The sequence below is a fragment of the Podarcis vaucheri genome (genome assembly GCF_965113315.1).
Source record: "Podarcis vaucheri genome assembly, chromosome: 8".
Classification (NCBI taxonomy): domain Eukaryota; kingdom Metazoa; phylum Chordata; class Lepidosauria; order Squamata; family Lacertidae; genus Podarcis; species Podarcis vaucheri.
Genome location: NC_138766.1, coordinates 5,265,734 through 5,279,049, shown reverse-complemented (window position 1 = coordinate 5,279,049; position 13,316 = coordinate 5,265,734). Strand labels below are relative to the sequence as shown.

The following is a 13,316-nucleotide window of genomic DNA, read 5'->3' as shown; positions in this document are numbered from 1 at the left end:
CTCCGGTTCCAGGGCCAATAAGTCCAAGACTGCAATCTAATTTGTGCCAGAGGTCAGTTCTTAACCTGAAACTATACTTAACCTGAAGCACCACTTTAGCTAATGGGGCCTCCTGCTGCCACCACGCCACCGGAGCATGATTTCTGTTCTCATCCTGAAGCAAAGTTCTTAAACTGAGGTACTATTTCTGGGTTAGCAGAGTCTGTAACCTGAAGCATATGTAACCTGAAGTGTATGTAACCCGAAGTACCACTGTACTAGGGCAGGGTGTGGATAAAAATGCAGATTGTTATACGCCACCCACAATCTCTGCCAAGAGGTAAAAAGATTCCAGGGGGTTCCAAGTGTTCACCCAAAGTTGTGTTTCCATTGGGAAATCAAGGCATATGGAAGAAATATGGTTTATTTTATGCCTATTTACAGCTAAGCCTTCAGTGGAAGGGTGCAGAACATTACAACCCAAGATGGTCTCTCGTTGCTCCTCTCATAGCTTCAGCAAGCTTGGGTCCAAAGCAGCAGCCAGTCGTGACCCCCGGTTTCTGAGTACAGTGGTACCTCGGGTTAAGTACTTAATTCGTTCCGGAGGTCCGTACTTAACCTGAAACTGTTCTTAACCTGAAGCACCACTTTAGCTAATGGGGCCTGCTGCCGTGCCGCCGGAGCACGATTTCTGTTCTCATCCTGAAGCAAAGTTCTTAACCTGAAGCACTATTTCCGGGTTAGCGGAGTCTGTAACCTGAAGCGCATGTAACCTGAAGTGTATGTAACCCGAGGTACCACTGTACAGCCTTCTGCATTGAGGGTCGCAAGGAGCTCTGCTTTCTTCCACCTTCTTCCCAGCAGTCTTTGCAGAAAACAACTCCTCCCCTTCCACTTCCAGACCCTTTTCCTGTGGTGACACCATGCCCCCTGTAATCCTTTCTTGTCTAATGCTGAATGTCTCACCTTTTGTCAGGGAAATGACTCTGCTATCACGTGTCTTTGTTCTTAGATGGCAGACTGTAAGCCTAGCTCAAGAGGCACTTGGCTTGACCCCACAATTTCTAATTTCAGACATTATGAGTAGAACCTGGCACCCAGGAATCTTGGGGGATCCTTGCCCCCTGCAAATCTGTAACAAGATATTAGTAAAAATGAACAAACATTAAAATGCATTCTATCTGGGGAAACTGCTTTGCAAAAATATGTATATTAGGAGACATTCCCTCTTAAATGCATATGGATTTTCATGAGGGCATATAATTATGGCCGCAAATAAAATAATCTGCACTGAAGAATGATTGGAGTGGTTACACATCACAAGGTAAAGAGGTCTCAAGAGGTAGCAATGAGGCTTCCGGGGACATTGGGATAACTTGCACACAGTTGTGGAGATTCAGGCAAATTTAAGTCTTGTGCAAAACTCTCAGCAAGGTTTTTTAAAAACTGGGTAGTGCCCTCCCACCCACTTGTTTGTCCATTGTGAAGCATTTACTTTTGTGATCTTGCATATTTCTAGGGACTTTTTTCTTCTTCAGAAAGGCAATGTGTACACCGAAGTACAGAAATACCTGCACATGAGCCCAGAATGTAAAAAGGGAGTGGAGGAGGAACTGAAGGGAGGAACAAATCTGGGCTCTTTTCCAACAGGCTTCACCCACTAAAGTGGACAGTAAGTGATGGAGCAACAAGGTCAATGGCGAATGAGAAATCGGAGTGGGGGGGGGTGTTTGCAAGCAAATTGTGAATGCAAAAAATCAAACTGAACATCCTGCTTGCAAACTAATGCCTCTCTGTGGACACAGTTTCTATTGTTCATCTAGGAACCACAACTGCAGTATGAGTGCCTGTCCTGTGCTATTTTCAAACATGTCACAGATCTTACCCCCATTTTCTTCCTGCTCACTGCTGGTGATCCCAGGCTCCCATGGGAACAATGGAAGTCGTATTTCTCTTTCAGTAATTATGTACTAGCTATAGCAATTAATGTCTTCTCTCCAGAACAGAGAAGGCTCTGCTTACACATTGCCTTGGCCCCGAAGGCTGCAAGATGCAGCGCGCAACAATGCAGTCATATGGGTCCTGGATAAAGATTTTAATTCCATGTTGAGTGATGTATCAGAACATCTTAAATTACATTCTCATATAATCATACCCCAGGAGTCTTTTGACCAATGTAGAGCTCAGCTGCATGACTTGAGTGGAACTTGTGTACTTCTTTGTGCAGATGAGATGACAGAGGATCAAACAGCAATTAAGACAAATAATCCCAAAATCCATGAGAAGTTCCTCATGGAAAAGGGTCTGAGTCTTGAAAAAACAACTGAAATTGCTCGGGAGGTGAAAAGTGCTCTTCGCTGTTCTAAATAGTTATTTCCTAGATTGTTATCTCCAGATATTTAGTACAGCATCAGACTATTAGCAAGAAAACCCCAAAGAAAATGTCTTCAATTTCTGCCTCTTTGTAATCGCAAACTGGCTGATCAGTATTACTGGTGTGAAACTCCTAAACACAGATGTTTACATGTGTCCTGGCAAAATCTACAACATGCAAGAAATACAATTTTAAAAGAACATTTTGCTAAATCGTAATGTATCAGAATTTCCATGGTGTCGAACAACTCTGCCAGTGTCCTCAATATTACTGAAATCCGTTCTTTTCTCATTGCTGATTGTGAGTTAAGTGACAATGCATTGTGGATGCTAGTAGATTCCAGCTCACCAAACACCATTATTCCTGATCATCTGCACTCTGTGAGATTTGTTGCTACTTCTCCTTCTCTATATCCTTCAGACATACATCTCAGAGGGTATTGTTAGTCTCCCATCATTATCATTTTTACTGTGAGTCCAGAACACAAAGGTCACACTGCTCAAGAAAAGTGTATATGGCCCCAAATAGCATAACCATACTAGGATGGAACCATCAAAGAGCTCTTAAATTGGTTCAGACTTCAAACAGCATAGAACCAGTCCTACAAATGGCAGAGAGTTCCCATGCAGGAATATGCACTGCATTTCTGGAAGTCTTCAGAGACACTCCAGGGGTCACCAGGAAATTCAAATACAAGATTCAGCCGGAAAAAGATTCAGCCATTGCAGCTATGGTTGTGTACACACTGTACCTTTAAAGCACTTTCAAAGTACATTCTTTCCCTCGAAGAATTCTGGGCACTGTAGTTTACTCCTCACAGAGTTACAGTTCCCAGCAACCCTTAACAAACTACAGTACCCAGAATTCTTTGTGGGAAATAATGTGCTTCAAATGGGCTTTAAAGGTATAGTGTGTACACAGCCATAGGGTGCCATTCAAGGGATTCCCAAAATATACAATGCTAACATCACTGAGCTTGTTGACACCTCAGAATGTGTATGCCACATGGTTGTAGTCAAATCACAAATCAAACACTATTATGGACTGACATTCTTTGTCCCATATCGGTGAGAGCTTGCTTACTCTCAAAGAAGCGAAAGCTTTTGGAACTGCTGCTCTATGCTTGTACTATCACCAGGTTCCTCGGTAGAAAAATATCACATGCATGCTGCCTTTATCACTCCAGAAGCCTTATTTATATCTGGACGCATGCCAGAAAGTTTGATTTCTGCCACATCAGTGTTCCAGCATGTTGTCCATGCTGTATTTTGAGAGGCTGCAGGTATTACATACCTCCATGACAGTATCCTAGCATATGGCAAGAATTAATCTGAAGATGGCATTATCCTGAAACATGTCCCCGAAAAAATTCAGCAATGTGGACTGCTACTCAATAAGAAATATCAATTCAAACAATTTACTGGTGCTCCTACGGTGCCCTCAGAGAGGGTTAGTAAAAATCTGTGTAGTAAAAAGGAGTCATGAAGCTCCAGAGCCAGACCATGAAGACACCTGTTGGTCTTTCCTTACAAAGTCTGTAAAGCAACATGCTGCACAAATAGCCCCCTTTGTGCTATCTCTGTGAGAAGGGTGTAAAAACTGAGTGGGAAATTCTAACACATTTCACAAAAGTTTAGCATTACACTGCTGCTCCCAAACACTGACTGAAGGCCCAACCCCACTTCTGCTCGTCCTGTGATTTCAAGTGATTTCAAGTCACAGGTCCAAGGGGGGGGGGGAGCGGTTGTCCTGCCACTTTCCCTGAGAAAACCCGCTCTTTGCCGCTGAATCAGAACAAACAGCAACCCACAGAAAACCCAATTAATGTTTGTTCCGATTCAGCAGCAAACAGCAGGTTTTCCTGGGGAAAGCAGCAGGACAAATAAAAACCCCTCTTGGGCCCATGAGTTGAAATCATGGCAGAAACAGAAGTGTGTATGGGCCCCGAATCCCATGTGACTGAGGTGGGAGACATTTCAGGACTTGGGGCTTATCCACACTAACCTTTTGCCCCACTCTTTCCAGGCTTACTACTACTACTTCTGCTACAACTACTACCACCGCCACCACCATCACCACTACTACTACCGTATTTTTTGCTCTATAAGACTCACTTTTCCCCTCCTAAAAAGTAAGGGGAAATGTGTGTGCGTCTTATGGAGCGAATTCAGGCTGCGCAGCTATCCCAGAAGCCAGAACAGTAAGAGGGATCGCTGTGCAGCGATCCCTCTTGCTGTTCTGGTTTCTGAGATTCAGATTTATTTTTTCTTGTTTTCCTGCTCCAAAAACTAGGTGCGTCTTGTGGTCTGGTGCGTCTTATGGAGCGAAAAATACGGTGATTAAATTTGTATACTGCCCTTCATATCTCCCTTCATCTGAGATCTCAGGGCAGTTCACAGCTGAAACAAATGGCAATTCGTTTTTTTGCAGACTGCCGTTAGCTCTGATTCTGCTTTAATGAGCAGTTTTTCACAGGGAAAGCTCTGGGACAAAAAAAATATAGCACTTGGAGCTTTAATGTACAGAACATACCTGGAAAGTGCAATGTAGTGGAAAGGTAAATGTAGATAAGCAATTACTTACAGGATATAAAATTTATTCTCAGATCTGACCATAAAGCTCTGTCAGTCCTCTTTACCGCAAGAGGTTCTAATAAGACCACCCCAAGAATTGCTAAATGAGCTGTGAAGCTGATGGACTTCGATTCTGAAACTGTCTGTCTTCCTGGAGCCACAAATGTGACTGCTGATTGCTTCTCTCGCTTGCCTGTGCCCCATCTAGACTAGAGGATGAAGTGAAATCTAATGATGAGGGAGAAGTTATCATTGCACAGACACGCGAGGGATGGTTTCCGTTTCAGGATGGGCAGCACCCATAAGGAAAGACCAAGTAGTGAAGGCCCATTTAGTTAAAAGAAGGCCTTCCAAGACGAAGATACTGGAACACTGACAGGTAGTCAACATGCTTTCCAGGACTTCTACGTAGTAAGTGAACAATTATAATTTTGTTGTTTTATCAAACTTACAGGGTGGTGTTGGTTCTTGTTTTCTTTATCATTATGTTATGTATTTTTTGTGTTTTTATACTGTAAACTACTTTGTGATCCACAGATGAAGGGTGGTATATATATTTAATAAATAAATAAAATATTTGATTTTTTTATTTGGGAATGATTCTAACTAAACAGCTACTTTGACAAGACTGTGGTGGCCAGATGGAGACAAGCTGAGGTAATTACAAACAGTACCTATGTCATAGACAAGTCGCAGAGGGCAAAATCATATCAACGGGTGTAATGAGACTTGCTCTTTCTCTCCTTCCCCCTTCAGATTTCTGCCACCGCCACCCCACCCCCCCGTCCCCACTCCCATGTGCCCCACAGAATCTCTCAATTTCCAGAGCAAATTTGGGGGGGTTTATGAGGGTGCTGCAGGGGGAGGAAAGGAAGAGGAGGACCCAAGCATAGTTTGGTAATTTGGGGGCTGCATACATTTTTGAAAAATCTGTGATCTTTGTTCTTTGGCTGTGAAATATGTGCCTAACCCTAACCTTTAAAATATTTTAAATAAAATTAAAACGACCTGAAGTGACATTTGTTGCAAAAATTGGAACATAGAATCAAATAATTGTAGACTTGGAAGGGACCCCAAGGGTCATCTAGTCCCACCCCCTGCCAATGCAGGAATCTCAGCTAGATCATCCATGACAGAAGGCCACCCAACCTCTGCCTAAAAACCTCCAAGGCAGGAGTGTCCACCACCTCTCGCGGGAGTCTGTTCCACTGCCAAACAGCTCTTGCCATCAGGAAGTTATTCCTGATGTTTAGTTGGAATTTCCTTTCTTGTAACTTGAATCCTTCTTAAATTGTGGTGCCCGGAATTGGACACGGGACTCCAAGAGCAGTCCTGTTACTTCTCTTGGTGTAGCCTAGAATAGCATTTGCTGTCTGTTTCAGTTAACTTACAGAAATACCTCCAGAGTAATGGCATAATGTTTATGACAATTTCCTTGTACCATCCAAGACCTAAAAGCCTGGTGAACAGAAGGACCATGTTAAAAAAAGAGAACCTATAGTTTATTAATTGACATTTGGCACCATGAATACTTTACATGAGTTGCTTTGACCTGTTAAGAGGACATAAAGCCTTTACAAGACTATACCTGTACCAAACACTCTGGAGTAAAGACCTTTTGATGCAGCAATTCATCCACAAGTTAAGGACAAACTAAATAAATGTAAACAGTATGTGTAGACTGTAAAAAAAGGAACAACAACTCACAAATTTGAAACCAGAGACTTCTTTAAAGAGAAACTACCCTATCAACGACTTGGAAGATGGACTCAAGGGCATCCTGATCAAATTTGCAGATGACACCAAACTGGGAGGGGTGGCTAACACCCCAGAGGACAGGATCACACTTCAAAACGACCTTGACAGATTAGAGAACTGGGCAAAACAAACAAGATGAACTTTAACAGGGAGAAATGTAAAGTATTGCACTTGGGCAAAAAAAATGAGAGGCACAAATACAAGATGGGGGACACCTGGCTTGAGAGCAGTACATGTGAAAAGGATCTAGGAGTCTTGGTTGACCACAAACTTGACATGAGCCAAGAGTGTGATGCGGCAGCTAAAAAAGCCAATGCAATTCTGGGCTGCATCAATAGGAGTATAGCATCTAGATCAAGGGAAGTAATAGTGCCACTGTATTCTGCTCTGGTCAGACCTCACCTGGAGTACTGTGTCCAGTTCTGGGCACCACAGTTCAAGAAGGACACTGACAAACTGGAACGTGTCCAGAGGAGGGCAACCAAAATGGTCAAAGGCCTGGAAACGATGCCTTATGAGGAACGGCTAAGGGAGCTGGGCATGTTTAGCCTGGAGAAGAGGAGGTTAAGGGGTGATATGATAGCCATGTTCAAATACCGTATTTTTCTCTCTATAACACGCTGATTTTTTCTCCTAAAAAGGAAGGGGAAATGTCTGTGCGTGTTATTGAGCGAATGTGTGGTCCCTGGAGCCGAAAAATCAGGCAAAAATCAAATCGCGCAGTCACGGAGAAGGGAAACCTGAAAAGAGGAAGTGGTTGCTTTCCTGCATTCTGCCTCAGGGTCTTACTGCCCACCCGCTCTGTTTCGTTGCTGTGTTTGCTCAAACAGAACAAAGAGCAGGGAAAGCCCCTCCCCTCCAGGCAAGCAGAGGGGAAAGCAGAGTGTCGTTCCTTCCTCTCTGTGCTCCGGTGCTGCTGAAAACATGCAGATGGGAGAGAGCGAGAGAGAGAGCGCTGGCTGGCTTGGGTGGGGGAAACTTTTGCCTTCCTTTCCTCCCTCCCATTATACCCCACTCCTGCATTCTTAGCCCTTTTGTGTTTTTCCTTCCCTCCCCACTTAAAATGTGGTTAAAAAGCATGGATCCACATGGATCCTCAGGATTTTTGCACTGGGTCACCCCAAATTCACCATCAGAGCACATAGCATGTCCATGGCTACAGTCTGCCCCCCCCCCAAAATCACGCACCCACTGTTGTCTGGAGCTGCAATGGTGCAAAAATGTGGTTTAAAAGCATGGATCCACATGGATCCTCAGGATCTTTGCATTGGGTCACCCCCAAATTCACCACCAGAGAACATAGCATGTCCATGGCTACAGCCTGCCCCCCCCAAATCACGCACCCACTGTTGTCTGGAGCTGCAATGGTGCAAAAACGTGGTTACAAAGCATGGATCCACATGGATCCTCAGGATCTTTGCATTGGGTCAGCCCAAATTCACCATCAGATCACATGTCTGTGGCCACAGCATGAAGCACAAAAATGATACATCCACTGTTTCATTCAGAATGTTTTTTCCCTTGTTTTCCTCCTCTAAAAACAATGTGCGTGTTATGGTCAGGTGCGTGTTATAGAGCGAAAAATACGGTATATAAAAGGATGTCATATAGAGGAGGGAGAAAGGTTGTTTTCTGCTGCTTCAGAGAAGCGGACACGGAGCAATGGATCCAAACTACAAGAAAGAAGATTCTACCTAAACATTAGGAAGAACTTCCTGACAGTAAGAGCTGTTCGACAGTGGAATTTGCTGCCAAGGAGTGTGGTGGAGTCTCCTTCTTTGGGGGTCTTTAAGCAGAGGCTTGACAACCATATGTCAGGAGTGCTCTGATGGTGTTTCCTGCTTGGCAGGGGGTTGGACTCGATGGCCCTGGTGGTCTCTTCCAACTCTAGGATTCTATGATTCTATGAATCAGAAAGGGACATTTCAGGTTTTTGTGGCCTTTACAGATTGGAGACTCAACTATTCTTAAAGTTGGAAAGAAAAGAGGAGAAGGAAGGACAAGTCACAGTTCCTGAAGTTATTCTGCCTTCCAGGGCCTCAGATGCCTCTCTGACCCTGAGTAACAGCTCAGGGTAAAAGAGGCAGCTGTTTTTATAACTACTATTCAGCACAATAAACAATCCATATTGCTGGAGAAGAAGTGCACTTTTATGGAAACCGCTTTGGGAGCTTCTCCAGGAACACAAAGTTCTAACCCTCAAGACCCTTCTTCCATCTTATTCATGACTGCCAACACTGACTGACAACAGCTCTCCAGAGTTTCAGACAAGGGCCATTCCCACCCCCCACCCCCACCTGGGAACTGATCCTGCAGGCAAAAGTACCACTGAGCTACAGCCTTTCAGCAGAAAAGTTGTCCACCCATCACAAATAAATAAATAAGATTATAATGCCTAAATACTGCCATGAAGGTTGGGCACCACCTTCAATCTCTGCCGAGTGGTAGCAAGATTCCAGGGGGTTCCAGGCACTCACTCAGGGGCCCAGCAGAGGCTGGTGTTGTTGAGAAACATGGTTTATTTTGCACATATTTACACCTGGAGTCTTTAATGGAGGGGGTGCAGAACATGAGTACCCCTAGTGGCCCCTCTCGTTGCCCTTCTCCTCATAGCTGCAGGACTTGAGTCCAAAGCAGCAGGGAGTCATGGCTCCCGGTCTCTCAGTGCAGCCTCCTCCATCCAGCACCCCATGGAGTTCTGCCCCCTGCCTCCTTCTTGCTCCCAGAACAACTTTAGATCTCAAAAAGGACGCATTTGGCAGCTTCCCAAATCTCCTGTCTCTGTCCACTCCTCAAAGCAGCAGGGAAGGATAAGCATTTGCATTGCCAACGACCAGTGCCGGATTTACGTATAAGATAAACAAGCTATAGCTGAGGGCCCCACTCTCTTGGGGGGCCCCAAAAAATTTGAAGGGAAAAAAAAAACTGGATGTACATTTCCAAAATATAAGATAAAAAACAAATAAAATAAAACCTACATACGGCAACAGTGGCAAATGCCTTTAGATGCCTATTAGGTCCATAAATTACCATAGCATATATTCCACACAATTTGTTGTTGACAAAGGGCAGCTGGACATATAAAGGGCCCCATTACCTCCCGCAGCTTAGGGCCTCCTCAAACCCAAATCTGGCCCTGGCAATGGCCCTCAATGGCCCAGGGCTTGGCTCTTCCTTGTTTCTCAATGGCTCTGACTTCGCTAGCCTGGCCAGGCTGGTCTGCATAAGCTAAGCCAGTAATTTCTTGTCTAGCACAGTTCTGCAGCTTGTATTTTCCCTTCATATCCCAAATATTATCTAAATTTTACCATTTATTAAGTTCTGCCATTCACTAGCATACTCTGGTACCCTAGATCTATGACAATACATACATACCTGTGATAAATAAATAACTGTGGTCCCAGTTATTTACCCTTTTGCCATTGTTCTGTGCTGTTTCTTCATACCTGCTGTCTCTGCCCAGTTTGTTTTTCAGAATTCTGTCCATGGAGGGCCCTGGCACAATGAAGGGGAAACAAGGAGGAAGAAGAATTAAAGGAGGGGAAAGATAAAGGGAGACAGAAGCTTGTAACAAAAACAGACCAAAGAAGAAAGTTGTTTTTTTTCCACATGCGACGTCCTCCTTCCCAGGATCAAGAAAGAAAACATGCCATTTGTTACACAATGCATTTTAGAAACCTCATTTACCCAAGGCCAGACAGAATACGGGTATTTGTTGGTTAGCAAAGCATTCGGGAGGGCAATTCCAAGCATGCAAAGGAAAGGCCTTTAAAACAAAAAGACACACCACCCACAGCTGCAGGCCCAATCCAGCGTCTCTGCAATGATGTTGGGGGCATAATTCTGGACATAGGAGCCAACTCCTAGGGGCCAAGGTCCCTTCAGCTCCACCAATAAAATATCTGAGTCCCCCCCCCCCCACAAGCTGATAGGCATTGCTATTCAAATGGTGTGTGCATGCCATGTCATGTGATCAGTTATGTGGGGCAGGGCTTACCTTCTCCCCACCCCCACTATTTTATGTAGGTTGGCGTCCCTGATTCTGGATTTCAGGTTCAATAGGTCTATGGAGGGTAGTGTGGGATATAAATGTTCAGAAGAAATAAATGAACACCAAATTGCTAGTTTGTTGTATTGAGTAATCACAACAGCACCAGTTGTAATGTTTTTTGGGAGATGCATGTGAACGAAAAAGAGTGTTCACCCACAGGCTCACAGTCAAGTAGGCACAGTGCAAAAAGGAAATGGATTGGGAAGGGAAGAGGAAAACAAGCAAATCGCAAATTCTTCACAAACCAGGCAGAATGGCCACCGATGGAGACAGTGAACTTGTTTTGTGAGGGGGAAGGATGCAAAATATATTGCGGTGCCTTGTCTGCCTTCAGAGGCAGCGGCCTGCTCTGGGATCCTCTCCCCTGGATTGGTGTTCACTTTCAATCAGGGAGGATCTGCCGGGCTGCTGTTAACAGAACTGGATGGAATCCGTTTCCTTTGCCCCCGTCTCTCACCCTCTCAGGTCTGGGTATTGTAACCCCTCACACGCATTAAGCTGAAAGGGTTTCATTCTGGATGTTTATATAAAAACATAAGCACTGTCTTGCTGCACCAGACCAAAGCACATCTCCCCAGCATCTTGCCTCCACAGTCACCCTGCCCTCCCACCCAGAGAGGCATGAAGGTCGTGGTCATCTCCTGCTTGGCATTTAACAGCACGCAGCCTCTCGACATGAAAGTTTAATGGCTAATCTTAACGGAGCCTAAAGCAATCAACGCCTTGCCTCCCAGGAATACTCTTACACAGCCCCCCAATCTCCACAGCAGCAAGAGCTTCCAGGGGTTCCAGGCGCTGACCCAAGATTTGTGTTTCCTTTGAAAATGAGGCACAGCAGAGATGGTGGTGTCTTTATGATATATGGTTTATTTACACCTGTAGCCCATTTGTCTGCCCTGCGGCTGCATTGCAGTGGGCCGGACTGGATGACCCTTCCAACTGTACAGTGCTATGATTCTATGACTGAGAGAAGTGAACTAAAAAGGAGAGCTTAAAAGTTAACCTGAAACACTTTATTAAGGACTGACACATTTCAAGCTATTCAAGGGGACAAATGAATCAGTTTCAACAAGGGACAACGAAGACAATCTTGCCGGCTGAAAAAGCTGCTGGGCCTGTCCGTCGGCCCGTCCCATTTTGAGACTGCCAAAAACAGCCATCAAAAGACAACCCAGAATAAAACAAGATGCATATCCTCCCGTAGACTTCTTCAGACATGCGCTGACCTTCACTGCCTGAGCCCCTTTTTGTCCCCAGTTCCACCAGCATCCTTGAAAAGTGGTGATTTCATTCTTCCGGCCAATGCAGCATAAAGACAAAAAATAAAACTCCCCCTTCCTTCATGCTTCACAGTACTAGAAACTGCGGCTGATTTATGAGGGACAAGATTCTCCCTGCGGAAAACCACAGCATAATTAGCGAACATAAAATGCTGAACTCCCCACTGAGATTCTATCCCCAAAGGGCAGATTCCCAGCCCCTCGAAGGCCTTCCTTCCTTTCAGGAGGCACTCAGCCCCCTGCAGGATTGGAGCATAGTTAATATTTTAAGAGTGCTATGGCCATGTGGGGTGTGCGGAGGGGGAGAGGAAGCCAGCAGACACAGCGGCTCCTCCTATTCCAGCAGGCCTTGCTTTGAATTTGGGGGTGCAGGCACGCTCTCAGCCCAGCCATTCTCTGACATTTTCCTCTTCACTAAACTGTGGCACAATTAGGCAGCTCTTACGGCGGGGCCTGTTCCGGGAGAGAGACAAAACTGGAGAAGCACAGATGTTGCAGCCTGAAATGTTTCAGCAGAGCTGAATGGAAGGGGGGGGAGACGTGCTGGGGATGGGGGGGAGGGAGAGAGAAGGCGCCATAGCAACTGCCCAAGACTCCCCACATGCCAAGCGCCGTGCTGTCAGGCGGTGGTGGAATCCGCCCAACAGCACAGTGATAGGTCACATCAGGGACGCCGCAATGTGCTGGGCTCCTCTCCAGATCTCTCCTCACCTCCTGGGGTGAGGGAAGCTGTTAGCCAAGCGCAATGTGTGTGTGCCACTCACCACCCACTCATTCCTCACTACTTTTGGAAAGGAGAGAGCGCTGCCGAAGGAAGAGCGGAAAGCGCGTCCCCCTTCTCCTGGGTCCCTCTAGATCACCTGTGGCATATGCTCAAAGGCTGCCTGTCACACTCACACACACACCAAGCGCACACTGTGTGGGCGTCTCAGCTGTCCTGTCCAGTCGAGCAGGAAGGCATGAATGGCATTCCACAGCCAGCCTGGCCAGCCTGGGGGTAGCAGGTGGGAGGGCAAAGCGGGAGAAAACAAGCTGACCCACATCAAGCTTCTTTTTGCATGGGTGGGGGAGGGAAGGAGGGGGAATATGTCGCAATATACATGAGTACATTTGACCCCGCAGGAAGCTGGTCACATGAATGCATGTGCACATATGGGCACACATTGTGTGTGCATGTAAAACACACACAGAAAAAGGACAAGCTTAGAGGTGGCGATCTATCTGAGCTCTGTCCACCTGCGTTTTGACACATCACTTGAGAGTTCAGATGCCCTCATCTCTGTGTGTGTGTGTGTGTGTGT

The 13,316-nt window shown here is 45.6% G+C and overlaps 1 long non-coding RNA gene across 1 annotated transcript; it reads right to left on the bottom strand.

Moving 5' to 3' along the window:
- Positions 1–266: 266 nt before the first annotated feature.
- LOC309538928 lies at positions 267–10,232 on the bottom strand. The gene is made up of 3 exons (XR_014222516.1): positions 10,131–10,232; positions 778–1,111; positions 267–539 (listed from the first exon to the last, which is right to left on the bottom strand). It is a non-coding gene; the product is annotated as an uncharacterized lncRNA (long non-coding RNA).
- Positions 10,233–13,316: the final 3,084 nt, after the last annotated feature.